The sequence below is a fragment of the Notolepis coatsorum genome (genome assembly GCF_963971535.1).
Source record: "Notolepis coatsorum genome assembly, chromosome: 3".
NCBI lineage: Eukaryota > Metazoa > Chordata > Actinopteri > Aulopiformes > Paralepididae > Notolepis > Notolepis coatsorum.
Genome location: NC_140167.1, coordinates 107,778,564 through 107,798,241, shown reverse-complemented (window position 1 = coordinate 107,798,241; position 19,678 = coordinate 107,778,564). Strand labels below are relative to the sequence as shown.

Here is a 19,678-nt window from a genome sequence, read left to right as displayed (position 1 = left end):
CGTCTGTGTTTACATTCCTCCTGACGCTGACGTCACCGCAGCGGTAGACACGCTGGCCGAACAGCTGACGAATGTTGAACGCAACCACCCGGACAGTTTTGTTGTTGTATTGGGGGATTTTAACCAGGCTCATCTGAGCCGGTCTCTCCCCAAATACAGGCAGCAAGTCACTTGCCCAACTCGGGGAGTGAACACTCTGGATCACTGCTACTGTACTATTTGGCAGGCCTACCATTCTGTCCCCCGTGCTGCACTGGGCAACAGTGATCACCATCTCATCCACCTGATCCCTCGCTACAGGCAGAGATTAAAACAATCAAAACCTGTAGTGCGGAGCTTCAGAGTGTGGTCCAGTGAGGCATGCGAGTGTCTCCGCGCCTGGCTGGAGAGGGCAGGCTGTGACCAGGACTTTGTTGAGTGGGCGGGGCCTGAGGCTGGAAACAACTTGGATGACTAGTTGACTACACAGACACTGTGACATCCTTCATCAGCCTCGGCGAGGAGGTGTGTGTCCCCCTCCGCACTAGGAAGATCTACAACAACAACAAACCCTGGTTTTCAGCCCAACTCAGGCGGCTGAGGTCGGAGAAGGAGGTGGCCAGGCTCAGTGGTGATGCTCATCGGTTCAGGCAGGCCAAGTACAAATTCGACCACCATTTTTAATGCATCGCTGGAGCTGTGTCACGTCCCAGCATGCTTCAAGGCCTCAACCATCATCCCCGTCCCCAAGAAGGCCAAGGTCACGGGCCTTAATGACTACAGACCTGTCGCCCTGACCTCTGTGGTCATGAAGGTCCTGGAGCACTTTGTCCTGGCCCACCTGAAGCTCATCACAGATCCTGTGCTGGACCCGCTGCAGTTCGCGTACAGAGCCAACAGATCCACAGAGGATGCTGTGAACATGGCTCTGCACTACACGCTGGAACATCTGGACTACGCGGGCAACTATGTCAGGATCCTGTATGTGGACTTCAACACCATCCTTCCACCCATCCTGGAGCACCAGCTATCCCTGCTGCAGGTGCCGGCCTCCACTCGCAGGTGGATTACCGACTTCCTGTCCAACAGGTCTTAGCGGGTGAGGCTGGGGAAGAGCATTTCCAGCTCTAGCGAACTCCAGCAGTAGCGCGCTTGCTCCTGGGGCTGCCGCGGGGCGACTGCTGGAGCAAGCGCGCTACTGCTGGAGTTCGCTTCGCCTTTCACATCGCTGCCGTTGGCGAAAGCAGACAAATTAATGACTAATTCGGTCAGAAATAACGTAACTAATAACGTTAGTAAGCACTGCTTATATGCTTATTATGTCTGCGGGGTACAGTAAACGTTTCTCCCGGTACATTCTGAAGAGCACACCGCTGTATGTTGGAGAACCAGCGGGCTGTATGTTGGAGAACCAGCGGTCTTCCTCACTCGAGTGAGACTAAAGCCGTGCACTGCACAGTCTCTAACAGCGTAACAGTAAGAAGCATTTTGGATAAAAGTATTCTGTACTTCTGTATGACAACAATGTATGCCTTTCAAATGTTAAATGATTAAATGATACACAGCTAAATCTACGCTCTCGCCTCTCATCCTGCTCTCATCCTGCTTTCGCCAACGGCAGCGATGTGAAAGGCGAAGCGAACTCCAGCGGTAGCGCGCTTGCTCCTGGGGCTGCGGCGGGTCACGTGCCTGTCGGGGCCAATCAGGCCTACCCCGGAAGTAGGAACGGTTGCGGAACAGCTACAGGCAGGCTGATCAATGCCTCATGTCCCCCCCCCCCCCCCCCCCCCCCCCCTCGGTACCCCCCCCCCCCCATGCCCCCAAGTGACACTGGCACAATGACACTGACTGCACTGCACTAGTCCGTACAGGATCTCTGCACTCTTCACTTTATATATATATATGTATTTTATTTATTGATTAATCCCCCACTGCACTGTTTCGTTTCTTGTCTGTGTTGGTGTTGTTTACTATGAAAAAAAAAGAAAGAAAATGCGTACACTGTATCGCTGCATCAATTACCAATGTGTTTTACACAAATGGCTCAATAAAGGAATCTGAATCTGAATGGTACAAAAACATTATAATTACATTTACACATGAGGCAAAATAAATAACAAAGAAACACCCCAGTCATCACTAGATTTGATTGATTGATTGATTGAATACTTTATTTTGACACAATCGTTGGACAAAAACATTTTAAAAGACAAAACAATAACAGTTTCAACAACGCTGGTCAAAAATGGATAAAACACAATAAAGCCAAGGCTTGAAATCAAAGAAGTAAAGGCCAGGATAAATAGGGAATTATTGACAGAAATAGAAAAGAAAACGAGGTTCATGAAACAAACGTACTATGAAGGGGGACCAAAAGCGACCAGACTGTTGGCTAGGAGAATTAGGACGCAACAGAAGTTGAACACGATACACACAATAAGGGATACAAAGACTAATGAAATATTGAGAGACCCAGCTGAAATAGAGAGGACATTTAGAGAATACTATGACTATGAATACTACACACAGCCAAAAGCAGCGGGAGAAGAGGAAATAGAAGCATATCTGGAGAAGCTAGAGTTACCATCGATAGGGAAAGAACAGAATGAAGAATTAAATAAAATAATTACGGAACGAGAACTGGAAGAGGCAATTAGTAGAGCTAAAAACAACAAGTCTCCGGGGAGCGACGGATTCCCATCGGAATTCTACAAGACATTTAGAACGGAATTAGCACCCATGTTAGGGGCGGCGTTCAGACACACGATGGAAGAGGGAAAAATGCCCCCCTCGTGGAAGGAAGCCATAATCACCACGATACCGAAGGATAGGGAATTATGTAGTAGTTTCAGACCTGTGTCCATACTCAACGTGGATTACAAGATGTATACATCGATAATATCAAAGAGATTTGAGACGTTTATGCCAGACATTATAGATGAAGATCAAACTGGATTTATTAAAGGGAGACAGACACAGGACAACATGAGAAAGACATTACACATAGTAGAGGAGATACAAAAACAAGGTGGTAGCGCGGTACTGATTAGCCTAGATGCCGAAAAAGCATTCGACAGTGTGAGCTGAACATTTTTATATAAAACATTGATGAGGTTCGGACTGAACGGGAGGGCGATGAAGATGATCAAGGCGCTATATCAAGAACCGACAGCGAGGGTTAAGGTGAATGGCAGCCTGACGGATAGAATCAGATTAGAGAGGGCTACCAGACAGGGATGTTGTCTTTCACCAACGCTCTTCGCCGTTTTCATAGAACCACTGGCACAACTGATCAGACAGACCGAGGACATTAAGGGAGTAAGGATAAAGGGAACGGAATATAAACTAGGCCTATTTGCGGACGACGTGATAGTATACATGAGGCAACCAGACAAGAGCTTCCCGGCACTGATGGATCTACTGAAGGAATATGGCCACTACTCAGGATACAAACTAAACGTGACAAAGACACAGACCTTAGCATGGAACTATACCCCAACGACGGAAATTAGGGAACAGTACGGGATAAGATGGGACATGGACAAGATTAAATACATAGGGGTGAACATCACGAGAGGGTGGGGAAACTGTTTGAGGCGAACTATACACAGATAAATCAGAACATCAAGAGAGACTTAGAGAGATGGACAGTAATGCCCTTGGACTTCAATTCAAGAATAGAGGTCATTAAAATGAACATACTATCAAGGTTACTGTACCTATTCCAGTCACTACCGATACAAATACCACAGAATCAATTCAGGGAGTGGGACAGACTGATATCGAGGTTCATATGGGCGGGGAGAAGACCACGGGTCAGATATAAAACACTACAACTACCAAAGGAAGAGGGAGGGATGGCAGTACCCAGCCTACAAGATTATTACTATGCAGCACAACTGAGAGCAGTGACGTGCTGGTGTAACGACAGATATGAGGCAAGATGGAAAGACATTGAAAAAGAAGGGGAAGGATACAAGGTACAAGCTCTGGTGGGAGATAGGGAACTATTTAAAGAAAAAGAGGGACTATTAGATCCAATCACCAAATGCACCTTGACCATATGGAACAGAGTAGTAAAAACACACAAATTGGAGAAGCAGTCAGGGGTTCTGAGATGGGTAGCACATGACAAGAGATTCAAACCAGGGAGGTTAGACCATGGATTCAGAAGGTGGGAGAGGGGGGGGGGGGGGGGCAACAGCGATATGCAAAATGATAGAGAAGGGGGAAATGCAGACACTACAAAAATTAAAGGAGAAATTTGGACTAGAAAACAGGGACCACTTCAGATATCTACAGGTTAGAGACTACTACAACAAAGAAATAAGGGGGGCCAAAGACGAAGAATAGAATGGAATAATAAAGATGATAGTATGGGCATACGAAGGGGGGCAAGGAAGAGTAATATCAGCAATATACCGGGCTATAATTAACAGCAAGGGACACACGACAGATTACATAAGGGAGAAATGGGAGAGAGAGCTAGAGATAGAAATAACAGGGAAGGAATGGGGGAGCATATGCGAGGTGCAACATTCAACAACAGGATCGAGGTTATGGAAAGAGTTTGGATGGAAAAACATAATCAGATTCTTTATAACCCCAGAGCTGAAGGGAAAATATGCACCAACACAAAGAGCATGCTGGAGGATGTGTGGGAAGGAGGGGACAAATCACACGCACATATTCTGGGGATGTCAGAAGCTGAAGGGGTATTGGGAGGAGATAGGGGAGGCAATGATCAGAATATTAGGATACGGGTTACCACAAACAGGACTGGTGCTTTACTTAGGAGACCTGACACACGAGGGAATACAAGGGGGGGACAAATATTTAATAAAGATAATGTTGATAGCGGCCAGAAAAGCAATAACAAGACTGTGGTACAAAGAAGACCCACCGACAATAGCACAATGGGTAGGAATAGTGGAAGAGATACAGGATATGGAGAGGATAACACACATGCTGAGGTTACAGGAAGAGAAATTTGGAGAAAGATGGGGAAAGTGGGAGGATTACAAGGGGAACAAAAACGACATCACAGAGGAAGAACCAAATACACCACAAGAGGGCGAAGGGTAAAGGAGGAAAGAGGTTCAAAGAGGGTCTCTGAACCCATGTCACACACTTAATGTTTTCTAATTTTATTTTTGTTTAAGATATGACAATTGTTTTATGTTTTTTATTTGCTTAAGTCAGTATTTTTATTTTTAGTCTTTTGGGTATTACATTTTTTCTTTATTATTTATGTCTGTTTAATAGTGTTGTTGAAGTTATTGTATATGTTGTGTTGTTTGTCTATAAATGTTTAATAAAAATGTAAGTAAAAAAAAAAATTAAAAATTAAAAATAAAAAGAAATAAAAGCCAAGTTATGATAAAAGAGATAAAAAACATATTAAGACCAATTTGAGTTGCTGCTGAGCCATGTTTTTAGGGCGGATTTAAATCCGAGAGGGGAGTTCAGGAGTTTTATGAATGTTGGCAGCGCATTCCACATTACCGTAGCCGAGTAAAAAAATTCATCTTTCCCCATGCATGTCCTGACTCTCGGCGGGACCAGGTCCGTGGGGCTTCCTCTTGTGGCGTGTTTGTGGACATCTCCTACTTTATTAAAATAATTTACTAGGTACTTGGGGACCGTTTCTTTCAGTACTTTAAAAACCAGTAGCATTTTAAGCTTGTGTACCCTTTCTTCAACCCTAAGCCATCCCAGACTGCTAAAGTGGGCTGGCGTTAGGTGAGTCCTAAAGTGAAGGTTGTGCAGGAGTCTCACTAGTTTGTTTTGGGAGGTCTGGAGCTTTGTCTTAATTTGTTTGGATATGTTGCTGTACCATGAAGTGCAAGCATAGTCAAAGTGACATTGGATGAGGGCTCCAGCTAGGGTCCTCAGAGCGTTTCTATTTATGAAGAGGAAATTCTAAATAAAAATTTGGTTTTTTGATTGACCTTAGTAATAACTTTTTGTGCCATTTTTTCGTTAGAAAGTTTGTTATTTAAAATAAAGCCCAGGTAGGTGACCTCCTCTTTATCCTCAATAATGTTTTCACCTACTCTAATTTTAAAACCCTGGGATTTCTTTAGGTTGGCGTTTGACCCAAAGAGTATGGCCTCTGTTTTTCCCAGATGTAGAGACAATTTATTGTCACTGAGCCAAGAGCAGATCTTTTTCATTTCACTGCTCAGGACACTTTCCACATTAGACTTATCCCTGTCAGAGACCAGGAGTGCCGAGTCGTCAGCAAACAGGAACAGGTTGCAATCGCATGCTGTTTTCATGTCATTAATATATATTAAAAACAGTTGAGGCCCCAAAATGCTTCCTTGGGGGACCCCACATGTCACTGGAAGGGACGAGGACAAGGTGCCATTGATGTCTACCACCTGTTCTCTTCCCTCCAGGTAGGACTTGACCCATTTGGCTGACTTGCTATCAAAGCCTATCGCTCTCAATTTTTCTAGTAGGATGGAGTGGTTGACCGTGTCAAACGCCTTTTGCAGGTCCAACATTACCATCCCGCAGTAGTTCCCCTTGTCCATCTCAAGTTCAAGTTCAAGTTCTTTAATAGTTGTCATACAGAAGTACAGAATACTTTCATACAAAATGCTTCTTACTGTTACGCTCCAGAGACTGTGCTAGGCAAGATAGTATCAAATAACATAATATAGCATGTAATTTAGAAGAAGAAAAATGAGGTCACAGTGTTCGGTATAGACATATGTACAATGTTCTGAGTTACCATATAATATACAATACTATGCAGTGTACTAATGTACAGTACTATCTAGTGCAAAGCAGAAATGGGATGAGGTACAATTTTAGGTACAATTTACAGTAAGGTGTACGAGTTGTAGTGCAATCCTTCATCAATAAATATAAAGTGTGGGGAGTGGGTGCTACAGTGTGTTTGTTTAAAGTGGGTGTGTGCTATAAAGTGTGTGGAGTGGGTGCTACAGTGTGTTTGTTTAAAGTGAGTGTGTGCGTGTGGATGTGTGTGCTATGTGCGTTTGGTGGTTGTTGTTGTGTAGTGTTCATTCATTGTTCGTTTAGCAGCCTGATGGCCTGGGGATAGAAGCTTCTTCTGAGTCTTTCTGTGCTCGCCTTGAGACTCCGGTATCGCTTGCCTGACCGCAGCAGTTCAAAGAGGCAGTTGTTCGGGTGACTGGAGTCTTTAATGATTCTCTTAGCCTTGCCCTTGCAACGCTTGTTGTAAATGTTCTGGAGGGTGGGGAGCCCCCCTCCAATTGTGCGTTCGGCTGAACGTGTCACTCTTTGTAGTCTGCTTCGGTCTTGTGCAGTGCTATTCCCAAACCAGGAGGTGATGTTGCCGGTCAAGATGCTCTCTATTGTACATGAGTAGAAGTTCTTAAGGATCTTCTGACTGACTTGGAACTTCCTTAGGCGCCTGAGGAAGTAGAGGCGTTGTCGTGCCTTCTTCACAACACTGTCAATGTGTGTGGTCCATGTCAAGTCCTCGGATATGTAGGCTCCGAGTTACTTAAAGCTGTTGACTCTCTCAACCGGTGCCCCGTCGATGCTGAGGGGGCTGTAGTCCTTGACCCCCGACCTCCTGAAGTCCACAATCATCTCCTTTGTTTTGCTGACGTTCAGGGAGAGGCTGTTTTCCTGGCACCATCCCGCCAGGACCTTGACCTCTTCCAGGTAGGCCCTCTCGTCGTTGGCAGAGATCAGGCCCACCACCACTGTGTCGTCAGCAAATTTGATGATTGTATTGCTACTCCGCTGAGCCACACAGTCGTGTGTGTACAGGGAGTAGAGGAGGGGACTCAGAACACAGCCCTGGGGGGCCCCTATGTTGAGGGTGATGGATGAGGAGGTGCAGTTGCCTGCTCTCACCACCTGGGGTCTGCCAGTCAGGAAGTCCAAGACCCACTGGCAGAGGTCATAGCCCAAGCCCAGGTCCCTGAGCTTGGCTATCAGTATGGAGGGGACTATGGTATTGAATGCCGAGCTGTAGTCGATGAATAGCATTCTCACATAGTTCCCCTGCCTCTTGTCCAGGTGTGATGCTGCTGTGTGCAGCACATGGGCTATGGCGTCCTCCGTGGACCTGTTGGGGCGGTATGCAAATTGCAGGGGGTCCATGTTGATGGGGAGGGAGGAGCAGATGTAGCCCTTTACTAGCTTCTCAAAGCACTTCATGGCTATGGAGGTGAGAGCTACAGGGCGGTAGTCGTTGATAATCGTTTTATATCGTTTTATATAATCGGTCAGGTACAGTAAACAGGTGTCAGTGGAGTGTGATTTTCTGAAACCTTCAGAAAGATTCAGGACAGGTTGGATAACAAGACCTAGAAGAAAGGGTGCCACTAGATACTATATACAAATTATTCACGCCACAATGACAACATCAATATCAATAACAACAATATTAGAAAAGACAATTATATTAGAAGAACTAAAAAAATATACTAGTGGAAAAATGGAATCTTCAACATGTATCTATCATAATACTAAGGACTCCGGGGGTCAGACTGCTTCAAATAAAGTAAAGTATATAACTTTAAAGTATATATCCAGTGTGTTTTGCGTCTTTTAAGAAGAAGGTCATGATTTCCACCTCTAGATGGCAGAGCTACCTGTTCTATGCCAATAAAACATAGGTTTGAGATATCATGTCATAGCTGTCCAGTGGATATCCCCTGAATATTGTCCGGCTGCTACTTTTGTGTCCCACTAATTCACAGGGTACTGAAGTAGATCAATAATATAATACATTTACATTTACAATTAGTCATTTAGCTGACTCACAAGTTCTGTACGACAAGTCATCAGGAAGGGCACAACTCTATCAGCTGAGTAACAATGTTCATCAAGGTGTTGAGTGCTACAGTGTAGGTTAGTATATTAGGACAAGTGCATGACAGTAAGGTTAGTTAGGGTTAGATTTTTATTTTATTTTATTATTATTTTATTTGAAAATTTCAGATAATGGTTGAAGAAGTGCGTCTAAGTAGTGGACATACAAGTTAGAACACTACAAATCTGCATTTTTGGTGACAAAAGGATGCCGTTTCCATGGTATTATGGCATTGAATTACTAGGGATGTCCGATATTATCGGCCTACCGATATTATCGGCCGATATCGGCATTAAAATGTGATATCGGAAAATATCGGTATCGGTTTTCACAAAAAAAAAAAAAAATATATATATATATATATATATATTTTTTTTTTAACATTTCTATAACCTTTATTTACCCAGGCAAGCAAGTAAGAACAAATTCAGATTTTATTTATTGTCAAAAGTATGCATAATGTTGTGTTAATTCCCCAACAAGAGATATGTAATGTTAATTACCTGAAATTATTCCATTTTTTGGGGGGGGGGAAACCCTGCATATATCGGTATCGGTTGATATCGGTATCGGAAATTAAGAGTTGGACAATATCGGTATATCGGTATCAGTAAAAAAGCCAATATCGAGCATCCCTAATAATTACCATTCAGTAAGAGCCTCCGGGAAGACGTCGTGGTTCTCTCAAGCCTCCGGGAAGACGTCGTGGTTCTCTCAAGCCTCCGGGAAGACGTTGTGGTTCTCTCGAGGTCTGCATGACCTAACTGGCCCCTCAGGTTTTGACCCTGTTTATATACAATAAGTGGAGGGTTTTAAAAAGTAGATGATGGCACCGGATCAGAGGATAAAACAATATGCCAGTGCTTATTGAAGACTGACTTCATTGCTCTAGAGCTGGGAAAGTAAGTAGACACAAACGTTACCAAAATGTAATTTTCTTCCAGATCAGACCATGGTTTATTAAGGGTCTGATCATAAGCCTAGCTGATCCATAGGTTAGGATGAACGCATCTACATTTGATATCCTTCACCTTAGTTTCATCTGTAGAATGGCAGACTATTCTCAGTCTATACAACTGGCCTTCAAGTAAACCCCTTTAAGGGGCATAGGATGAAAACTAATGGCTAACAGCAAAGCGTTTTTATTTATTTGATAGAGTGTAGTGATCAAAGACCCATAAGAGCTATTACACATCACCCATATGTCAAAGAAATTAACCTTCTCCTTAATGTATGTATGGACTTTAAATGATTGTCAAAACTGTTCAGGAGAGAGACAAAATTTTACAATTGATCGACATTGCCACTGAAGATAATGAAACCAGTTGACAATATTCTTATGGAACAAATTAACCCGAAGGATGTACAGTAAATGGAGGATATAAATGTGCATAGTTGGGACTGAATATCAAACCCATTGAAGATCCACCCACTTGGAGGTAATACTCATTGTCAAATTTAAAATAGTTATATTTCAACACCAATGCAGTCATGTCAACGATGAAATCCTTAGTGGGAAAGGCATATCCAGGGTTAGCAAGAAGCTATTGTCAGGTAAATCATTCACTGTAGCAATGTTGTTAACAAAATCAGAGGAATCCCCATATGTTGATAGTGACTGGGCATGAGGTTTGATATACAAATCAACAAAATCAGAAAAGGGGGGGGGGGGGGCAATAATAATGAATGATAATTCACTCTGTGAGCCTCATAACAGTTAAACAGTCTCAACAGAGTGTTACTTGGGAAGGGATTTGATCGATGGTTGTAGAAAGACGACCGATACCAAACCGATGGTGTTTTTGTTGGCTCTCGTTGAAACCGACCTTGTGGTGCTTCAAGTTTGAAAGTGTTTTTCTTTTTGTACGCTGCCTCCATCTTGCCGCTTGCTTTCATTGATGGCTAGTGTGTTTATTTGTCCTTGTGCCTTTTGATTCCTTTGTGGCTGACTTGCAGGGCCTCTGAGCAGGAGCGCGTCAATGCAACAGAGCACCTGAATGGCAGCTTCGCCCGGCAACTGGACCTTGACCTGTACCTAGGTGTTTACGCAGGTGAAGCACACTGAGAGCACATTGCTTTGTGTAAAAAAAAGAAATGAAATAAAAAAGAGAGATACAGCCATTCACCAAGCACATCCGCAGCTCTTTGGCTGCGGCCCAAGGCCTTCAAGGCCCAGTGTTTGAACGTGGGGGCCTCAGCTGTATGGGAAGATAGGAGTGCTTCTCTCGCTCTGTACCGTTGGATTGCTCTGATTGTCTCTCCGTGACTCCTCACCTCTCTACTCTTCCCGGCTCTGTATTCACAGTGATAGATCAGGGCTGGGGGATGAAGACGACTGAAAATAAAAATAAAAACACTGAGGGAGGGATTGAATTATTTCTCTCCTTTTTTTATTATGTAACAATCGATCCAGTAAAGTGCACAGCTGACCTTCTCGGAACAAACACAAAGAAGGGGGAATATAACTGTTCCCCATTTCTTCTTCTTCTTCTTCCTCTTCTTCTTCCTCTCCTTCAGGTGTAACAGCAGCTTCTGTCGTGCTGGGCTTCCTCCGCAGCGTGCTGTTCTTCAGCGTCCTGGTGAGCTCAGCCCAGTCGACGCTCCATAACCGCATGTTCAGCGCCGTCCTCCGGACCACTGTGCGCTTCTTCCACATCAACCCTATTGGTGAGCCCGTTCCCCCGCCTTCTCAACTCCCCACCCTAGTCTTATGTCACGCTCAGGTTGGGATTCCTTTTCACCCTAAGGTGGGAACAGGGTGGAAAGGAATCCAGACATGAGCGTGACATAAGAGCAAAAATGGCCGCCGTGTGAATTATGGACTATATTTAATCCACAATGTAAACACACTGTTTTCAGTGTGGTTAAGCCGGTGATCTGAAGAATTGTTAGGTACAGTATTCAGTTGTAATTTATGTGTTTGTTTCTATTCATTGGGATCCACAGGAGTGTAGGAGTCATATTTCACCACTAGAGCGCAGACTCTTACTTAGCTAAGCCATCTCCTACCTAACTTTACATAGGTGCTTATGCCTATCCACACACTCCACAGTTTAGCGTTCCTGCTCCAGTAAGGTACAGAGGACCTTTAAATGTTTACAAAAGTCTTATAAATACAAATGTGAATGTATATTGTACATTATTAGAATATTCAACCAACTTTTTGTTAGCTTGTCTCATAAAATGTTTATTTTATTGGTTTATAAATATTATTAATAACTAGTGATAATGCACTCCGATAGGCAGAGCTAACTGTCTACTGAAGAATATAAATGAATTGAATGGTTGATGCTTGCAGTTTAAGGGGGCTGTACTGTTTGTCCCCCCCCCCCCCCCCCCCCCCCCCCCCCCCCAGAATTGATTGAGGATGAAAAGAGGACTGCATATGAACTGGCATCATTAAAACCAGTCGCTGTTGGGCATCAGAGCCTGTGTACCCAAGAGGCCAACCCAGTCAAACGACAAGTGAAATGACTGTATTTAGCCCTAATGTCTCCTCTAGAAATGACTGACGAGAGGGTTATCTGCTAAACCGTGAGCCAGAACAATATGGCAAACAATGGTATTATGAATACTGTTTGCTCTGGATCCTAGACAGAGCGTGGTATTTGAGTTGAGTAAATACCAGCAGATTTAGTCTCGCGCGCCGTATCAGAAATCTTTGATTATTTCATTAGCGTTGTAGGCCGTAGTAGTTTGGCCCTGTTGGAGTTGGGCAGATGGACTTGATCCTAAAAAGTAAGCAAACACTACAGCCAAGATTACACCCCGCTCTGAGGGAGAGATCAGCCTCCCCTCCCCGTCCCGTGCGTATCTCCGAGGATGTTTCACAATACCATTTTAAACAGGCACCCTTTACACACATCCCCAGATCATCTTCAAATTGATCGTTTGTTTTGTACAATCGAAAAATGTTTAAAGTACCCCCCCCCCCCCCCAGCCTAATTTTCTAACTGTGTTCTTATGTTAAAACATTTTTCTTTATTCTCAGAGGTGAAATTATGTCACCGCCCATCTGTCATTCACATCCAAAGTCAACTGTCAAGTGGCCCACTTTCATAACTTTAATTTTTCCAGGGCATTGTTCACCTGTCAAACGCATAATTACTCAGCCTAATCTCTTCATAGTGACACGCATGTTTAACACAATCAACCCAGGTTGGGAATTCTCAGCATGACTGGAACTTGTATCTGTATAATGACTCATAATAAGCCGCTAACACAAGTCCAAATATGATTTGAGGGTGTTCAGTAGCCTGCGGTTTCTCCCGGCCTCAGAGGTGGGTGTAGCGACAAAGCTTTTCCTTTGGGAGCAAACACAGCGGGTCTTAATCTAATGTTCTCTGTGTTTTGTCTTTACTGCCGCTGTTCTATGGCGTACCGGGGCCTACCTGAAGGCTTATCTGGGTGTGCCTTGCCCTGGTAATCTGCGCATAGGAGGAGGACAAACACTATGAATAATGTAATAATCTGTTTAATAGTGCCGTAAAAAGGAGAGGCTTAACAGACGCTGCTATCTGATCGCCGTTGTGCTGCTATCGGGAGCCATTGTATGACCAGTCCGGTCATTACAGCTCAGCCATCAGCATGGCAAACAAACACTGTGTGTCTTTTGACTGGATGTATAGAGACAACTGTCTAAGAGACTGTATGTAGTGTGTGTACGTGTGTGTGTGTGTGTGTGTGTGTGTGTGTGTGTGTGTGTGTGTGTGTGTGTGTGTGTGTGTGTGTGTGTGTGTGTGTGTGTGTGTGTGTGTGTGTGTGTGTGTGTGTGTGTGTGGCTTTGTCCAGGCTTTATTATCTCTACTTTATAGAGTAGAAACAGTCCTGTTGGCAGTTGCATTGTGTTGCTAGGCGCTGCCATATGTCTGTTCTTTATTCGCTCACTCGATAGTTTTCAACTGCAAAAGTTGTCATAGCTGCATTATGCTGCAGTCTCCTCGTACCCCCCCCCCCCCCCCCCCCCCCCCACGCTCAGTACTTTTCAGCTGAGGAAGTCTCGCCTCGCTATCAGAAGCGTCCTCGCGGTATACCTCTTTCTCTTTTCCCCTCTAACTCTGAATGTTTTCACTCGAGTCCGTCACTCAAATGAAACGGGATCAGAAGACAATAGAGGACAACAAAGTGCCGTTGGCCGACGTTGGTCTTTTTTCTTTTCTTTTTTTCCCTCTCCTCACGCCGCCTCTTTCTCTCTCTCTCTCCTGTATTGTATCTCCACTGTATGATATCTCCCAAGTTTGTTTATGTATTTCCTTTTTGTTGCTTTCTCTCGCCCCCATACAATATAGCTGCTATTTCCCTGTGTGCGTTGCTAACACAAGTGTGAGTGATGCGTTGGTAATTGCGTGTGTCGTTAAAGAATTTGACAACTGTTTACACTTGTAAAGCGATACGTCTCTGCTGCAGAGCAGGCCGGGCCTTTGATACTCGCTGGCTGCCGTCTTGCTCACAGTTTAAAGGTTACCATTTTGGGCGTCGCTGCACAAAGGTCTTGTTTGTTGTTCTCTGGATGTGGTTTTAGAACAAAGGGACAAACCAGTGGGCAAATTATGATTGATGGGACAGGTATTGTAGCCTACTGTAGCTGTAGTTTCGTAGCGGTCGTGTCAGGCGCTGACCGCACCGCGTGACAGTACCTAAGGTGCTTGGGACCGTGTGGCGTGACGGTACCTAAGGTGCTTGGGACCATGTGGCGTGACAGTACCTAAGGTGCTTGGGACAGTGCAGCGTGACAGTATCTAAGGTGCTTGGGACCATGTGGCATGACAGTACCTAAGGTGCTTGGGACAGTGCAGCGTGACAGTATCTAAGGTGCTTGGGACCGTGTGGCGTGACAGTACCTAAGGTGCTTGGGACCGTGTGGCGTGACAGTACCTAAGGTGCTTGGGACCGTGTGGCGTGACAGTACCTAAGGTGCTTGGGACCGTGTGGCGTGACGGTACCTAAGGTGCTTGGGACCGTGTGGCGTGACAGTATCTAAGGTGCTTGGGACGTGTGGCGTGACAGTATCTAAGGTGCTTGGGACCGTGTGGCGTGACGGTACCTAAGGTGCTTGGGACCGTGTGGCGTGACAGTATCTAAGGTGCTTGGGACCGCGTGGCGTGACAGTACCTAAGGTGCTTGGGACCGTGTGGCGTGACGGTACCTAAGGTGCTTGGGACCGTGTGGCGTGACAGTACCTAAGGTGCTTGGGACCGTGTGGCGTGACAGTATCTAAGGTGCTTGGGACCGTGTGGCGCGACAGTACCTAAGGTGCTTGGGACCGTGTGGCGTGACGGTACCTAAGGTGCTTGGGACCGTGTGGCGTGACAGTACCTAAGGTGCTTGGGACCGTGTGGCATGACAGTACCTAAGGTGCTTGGGACCGTGTGGCGTGACAGTATCTAAGGTGCTTGGGACCGTGTGGTGTGACAGTATCTAAGGTGCTTGGGACGCGTGGCGTGACAGTATCTAAGGTGCTTGGGACCATGTGGCGTGACAGTACCTAAGGTGCTTGGGACCGTGTGGCGTGACAGTATCTAAGGTGCTTGGGACCGTGTGGCGTGACAGTACCTAAGGTGCTTGGGATGCGTGGCGTGACAGTACCTAAGGTGCTTGGGACCGTGTGGCGTGACAGTACCTAAGGTGCTTGGGACCGTGTGGCGTGACAGTACCTAAAGTGCTTGGGACCGTGTGACGTGACAGTACCTAAGGTGCTTGGGACCGTGTGGCGTGACAGTACCTAAGGTGCTTGGGACCGCGTGGCGTGACAGTATCTAAGGTGCTTGGGACCGTGTGACGTGACAGTACCTAAGGTGCTTGGGACGCGTGGCACGACAGTACCTAAGGTGCTTGGGACCGTGTGGCGTGACAGTACCTAAGGTGCTTGGGACCGTGTGGCGTGACAGTATCTAAGGTGCTTGGGACCGTGTGGCGTGACAGTATCTAAGGTGCTTGGGACCGTGTGGCGTGACAGTATCTAAGGTGCTTGGGACCGTGTGGCGTGACAGTACCTAAGGTGCTTGGGACCGTGTGCCGTGACAGTATCTAAGGTGCTTGGGACCGTGTGGCGTGACAGTATCTAAGGTGCTTGGGACCGTGTGGCGTGACAGTACCTAAGGTGCTTGGGACCGTGTGGCGTGACAGTACCTAAGGTGCTTGGGACCGTGTGGCATGACGGTACCTAAGGTGCTTGGGACCGTGTGGCGTGACAGTACCTAAGGTGCTTGGGACCGTGTGGCGTGACAGTACCTAAGGTGCTTGGGACCATGTGGCGTGACAGTACCTAAGGTGCTTGGGACCGTGTGGCGCGACAGTATCTAAGGTGCTTGGGAACGTGTGGCGTGACAGTACCTAAGGTGCTTGGGACGCGTAGCGTGACAGTACCTAAGGTGCTTGGGACCGTGTGGCGTGACAGTACCTAAGGTGCTTGGGACCGTGTGGCGTGACAGTACCTAAGGTGCTTGGGACGCGTGGCGTGACAGTACCTAAGGTGCTTGTGACCGTGTGGCGTGACAGTATCTAAGGTGCTTGGGACACGTGGCGTGACAGTACCTAAGGTGCTTGGGACCGTGTGGCGTGACAGTACCTAAGGTGCTTGGGACCGCGCAGCGTGACAGTACCTAAGGTGCTTGGGAACGTGTGGCGTGACAGTACCTAAGGTGCTTGGGACCGTGTGGCGTGACAGTACCTAAGGTGCTTGGGACGCGTGGCGTGACAGTACCTAAGGTGCTTGGGACCGTGTGGCGTGACAGTACCTAAGGTGCTTGGGACCATGTGGCGTGACAGTACCTAAGGTGCTTGGGACCGTGTGGCGTGACAGTACCTAAGGTGCTTGGGACCGTGTGGCGTGACAGTACCTAAGGTGCTTGTGACCGTGTGGCGTGACAGTACCTAAGGTGCTTGTGACCGTGTGGCGTGACAGTATCTAAGGTGCTTGGGACGCGTGGCGTGACAGTACCTAAGGTGCTTGGGACCATGTGGCGTGACGGTATCTAAGGTGCTTGGGACCATGTGGCGTGACGGTACCTAAGGTGCTTGGGACCGTGTGGCGTGACAGTACCTAAGGTGCTTGGGACCGTGTGGCGTGACAGTATCTAAGGTGCTTGACCGTGTGGCGTGACAGTACCTAAGGTGCTTGGGACCGTGTAGCGTGACAGTATCTAAGGTGCTTGGGACACGTGGCGCGACAGTACCTAAGGTGCTTGGGACCGTGTGGTGTGACAGTATCTAAGGTGCTTGGGACCGTGTGGCGTGACAGTACCTAAGGTGCTTGGGACCGTGTGGCGTGACAGTACCTAAGGTGCTTGGGACCGCGTGGCGTGACAGTATCTAAGGTGCTTGGGACCGTGTGGCGTGACAGTACCTAAGGTGCTTGGGACAGTGCAGCGTGACAGTATCTAAGGTGCTTGGGATGCGTGGCAAGGTGCTTGGGACCGTGTGGCGTGACAGTACCTAAGGTGCTTGGGACCATGTGGCGTGACAGTACCTAAGGTGCTTGGGACCGTGTGGCGTGATAGTACCTAAGGTGCTTGGGACCGTGTGGCGTGACAGTACCTAAGGTGCTTGGGACCATGTGGCGTGACAGTACCTAAGGTGCTTGGGACCGTGTGGCGTGACAGTACCTAAGGTGCTTGGGACGCGTGGCGTGACAGTACCTAAGGTGTTTGGGACCGTGTGGCGTGACAGTACCTAAGGTGCTTGGGACCGTGTGGCGTGACAGTACCTAAGGTGCTTGGGACCGTGTGGCGTGACAGTATCTAAGGTGCTTGGGACCGTGTGGCGTGACAGTACCTAAGGTGCTTGGGACCGTGTGGCGTGACAGTATCTAAGGTGCTTGGGACCATGTGGCGTGACAGTATCTAAGGTGCTTGGGACCGTGTGGCGCAACAGTATCTAAGGTGCTTGGGACCGTGTGGCGTGACAGTACCTAAGGTGCTTGGGACCGTGTGGCGTGACAGTACCTAAGGTGCTTGGGACCGTGTGGCGTGACAGTATCTAAGGTGCTTGGGACCGTGTGGCGCAACAGTATCTAAGGTGCTTGGGACCGTGTGGCGTGACAGTACCTAAGGTGCTTGGGACCGTGTGGCGCAACAGTATCTAAGGTGCTTGGGACCGTGTGGCACGACAGTATCTAAGGTGCTTGGGACCGTGTGGCGTGACAGTACCTAAGGTGCTTGGGACCGCGTGGCACGACAGTATATAGTGTAGTATAAATGTGTGTTCTTGTTATGTTCAATCATTTGTAATTTGGAATAATTCTGCCTCTTTCAGGATTTAAATGTAGTTTAGAGCAATCATCATCATCATTATGTTCAATAATCTTTTTGAGTGTGCGTGATTACAAACATTAGCAATCGTAATAATAGAATCAATGTTAAGTCTTAACCTAGTTTAGATTAATAACAACCCCAGACAGTTTATTTAATCTTTAACCAGAAGTCTTTGTGTTTATATTTAAAGGTCGTTGACTGTAGTGTTAGAAAATGGGAACAGTTTTGTTCTGTTTTAATCCAGCTTAAGTTGACAACATTTAGTCTTTCATCAGAAGTCTTTACATAATCCATTCTGTGGATTCTGAAAAAAAATATCTGAAAAAGCCTTTCAGTTTTAGGAAATAGGATCAGTCTTGTTGGGGTTGTAAGCTCACTAAAGGTGAAACAACACAAAAAGACTATACAGCTCTTTTAATCAGAAGTAATTTGATGTAACCCATTATATTCAAAAGTCTTTACATTTTAGGAAATAGGTCTTTTAAAGTTGATAATGAGACATTTCCTCTATTTCATCCTCCATCGTCAGAAGTTTTTCACGTTACCCATTATCTTCAAAAGTCTTGAAATCTTTGGGGAATTTGAGGGGCCTTATGATGACTGTTGATCCAAATGAGCTCCAGTGCGAACAGCAACAGACAGCTGAGCTGATGTTGATCCCATCATTTAGTGTCATTGAGTGGGCTAATCCCCTCGGAGACTGCGGGCCAGAGCTCCAGCTCATCGGAACAGTGAGGAAGTGGGGTCCTAGTCAACACACACACACGCACGCGCGCGCGCAACCGTAGACACGCGCACATACACGCACACCCACGTGCATCCCAGTGGAGGCTGCTGACCAAATTTTTAGGTGAAGCACAAATTATTATATTATATTATATATTAAATAATATTTTTAAAACATCCCCCACTGTGTGTCAGTGGACACAGATGAAAACATATTAACATTAGGTGACAGCGGACTTGACCAGATGAAAACATATTAGGTGACAGCGCACCTGACCAGATGAAATCATATTAGGTGACAGCGCACCTGACCAGATGAAATCATATTAGGTGACAGCGCACCTGACCAGATGAAATCATATTAGGTGACAGCGCACCTGACCAGATCAAAACATATTAGGTGACAGCGCACCTGATCAGATCAAAACATTTTAGGTGACAGCGCACCTGACCAGATCAAAACATAATTAGGTGAAGGTGACAAGGAAGCCACATACTCATACCCCCCCGACACTCAACTAACCGCCTCGGACAGTCCTTCATACCAGTGGCCATCAGGCTCCACAACAGTGGGCAGCGACTGCTGCCAGACATCGACCTAGAACTAATAGGAACCCAAGTAGGACAATAACACTACCTTATGCATACTGCACCTTATGTGGATACTGTGAATAATGAATAATGTATATTTCAGTTAGTTAGATAGTAAATTATATTGACCTATTTGTTTACACTGCTTGTGTTGTTTTCACTACCTGTACCCCCCCCCCCCCCTTCCCCCATGCTGCTATGATGCCTGAATTTCCCCAAGGGGATCAATAAAGGAATATCTTATCTTATCTTAAAAGGAAAGATGAAATTACCTACCTGGGTTCCATCCTATAGAGGCAAATCTTTC

General features: G+C 46.3%; 1 pseudogene across 1 annotated transcript in view; it reads left to right on the top strand.

Annotated features, from left to right (window-relative positions):
• Nucleotides 1–19,678, top strand: part of LOC311225946 (ATP-binding cassette sub-family C member 4-like) — a 156,913-nt pseudogene that overhangs the window by 39,535 nt on the left and 97,700 nt on the right. Inside the window, exons 15-16 of the transcript in view lie at nt 10,760–10,854; nt 11,321–11,470. The product of the transcript in view is annotated as an ATP-binding cassette sub-family C member 4-like (transcript). The remainder of the gene's footprint in view (nt 1–10,759; nt 10,855–11,320; nt 11,471–19,678) is intronic.